Here is a 1,978-nt window from a genome sequence, read left to right on the forward strand (position 1 = left end):
GTTAACCAAAGGAGAATGTGAGATTACTTCACAGCCGCAGCTGAAGTATCTTGGGGTAATAGTGGACTCAAGGCTCAAGTTCAAGGAACACTTGGAGAATGCGACACGTAAAGCGAATAAAATATACAATGCGTTATCTAGAATAATGGCTAATAAAGGCTGTGTGCGTTCCAGCCGACGATGTTTAATAGCTAAGGCAATAAGTTCAGTGATTCTGTATGCGGCTCCAATATGGATACAGGCGCTAGAAACAAAATCATATGGTAGACAAATTAACACAGTGCATAGGCTTTCAGCAATACGAGTCATAAGTGCTTTCCGAACTATTTCAAGTGACGCCGCCGAGGTATTAGCCAGTATGGCACCGATTGACATCCAGGGAGACGAATTCGCGCGAATATATAATTTATCAGACACGTCTACCACAGCAAAAAGAGAAGAGAGAAATAAAAGCATTGCAATGTGGCAGCAACGGTGGCAAACTTCATGCAAAGGACGGTGGACCTACCGACTGATTTCGGACATACACTCGTGGATAGGTAGACAACATGGGGATCTGGATTTCCATCTTACCCAAATACTCAGTGGGCATGGTTGCTTCAGAAGCTACCTTTTCAAATATAGTCATGACTGTAGTCCATACTGTCCGACGTGTAGAGAAAACTCTGAACACGTGTTCTTTTATTGCCCTCGGTTTTCAAGTATAAGGGAAAAGCTGAAAACCACCCTTGGAGGTAGTATCACGGTGGAAAATTTGACAGCACTTATGTGCGAGTCCTCTGTAAAGTGGAAAGCTGTCAGTGAAGCGGCAAATCAAATTATGACAAAATTGAGACAATTAGAAGAGATTAGGCGTCAGTCAGTCCCTGCAATAGAGGAGACTTAAACGTCTTCTTCTCTCCCATAAAGAAAAAGAAAAAAAAAAAAAATAAAAAAAAAAAAAAAAAAAAAAAAAAAAAAACTCATATGAGCATGTGCAGATACACAAGATAGGATAGAAGATGTATGCCTTTTACCATCGTATACTATACAAATAAATATTTTTCTTACTAATAGAAATTAAAATAAAGAAAAATATTTATTTTTATAGTATACGATGTTAAAAGTAAAAAATTAAAGATTTATTCTGTCGGGATTCGAACCTGGGACCTGTGTTAGCATATTGACCTTCCAAGCGCTTACCACCAACACCACCATTGACAATTAGGTTGCGCTGACTTAAGTATGATTTGGGTATGAATGCAAGAAACATACGATGGTTCTAATAATTTTGTTTAAATATAGAAATATACATACTTTGTAGAACATTTGCTTTCGCAATAAATTTATCACAGCAATACATATGCATAATATGTATATACATATACATAACATTGCTGTGATGCCCTGAGAAGTATAGTGTTAATAAAATTATTATTAGTTTTTTGCTTACTAATAGAAATTAAATTTATCACAGCAAATTATGTATATGTTTATGTATATTGCTGTGATAAATTTATTTTCTATTAGTAAGAAAAAAATATTTATTAGTATTGATTTCCAAAAGCACAGAAATGATTCTGTGAATTTATTCATTAAAATCGCCACTCAGAAGTCGTTTTATCCCTTGTAAGCGAGCGATTTTCTTAAATCTCGCGCTCCTAGATAAAACGATATACCTCGTCCTCGTGGGTCAATTTCAAAAAGCACAGAAATGATTCTGTGTGATTCTGAAAGGCCAACGCAGAGTATTTCAATTAAAAGTCACACAAAATAGTTGAGAATTCGCAGAAAGGCAAACGAAAGAAAAAGAACTATAATTTCAATAATGTACAAGCATACAAACATACATATGCGCACACATGTGAATATGTCACCAACCAAAAATTGAAACATTGTTCTACAAAAACAACAACAGCATAAGCATGGCAACATTGTGTTGTGTTGTTGTGTCGGCCGAGCTGTGCCGAAAGAAACGAACAAACGATCGCCGATTGTC

At 36.1% G+C, this 1,978-nt stretch overlaps 1 pseudogene; it reads right to left on the reverse strand.

Moving 5' to 3' along the window:
* Nucleotides 1–1,582: 1,582 nt before the first annotated feature.
* On the reverse strand, nt 1,583–1,712 carry LOC125778001 (small nucleolar RNA U3; annotated as a pseudogene).
* Between the last annotated feature and the right edge of the window lie 266 nt (nt 1,713–1,978).

This window comes from Bactrocera dorsalis, chromosome 3 (genome assembly GCF_023373825.1).
Source record: "Bactrocera dorsalis isolate Fly_Bdor chromosome 3, ASM2337382v1, whole genome shotgun sequence".
NCBI lineage: Eukaryota > Metazoa > Arthropoda > Insecta > Diptera > Tephritidae > Bactrocera > Bactrocera dorsalis.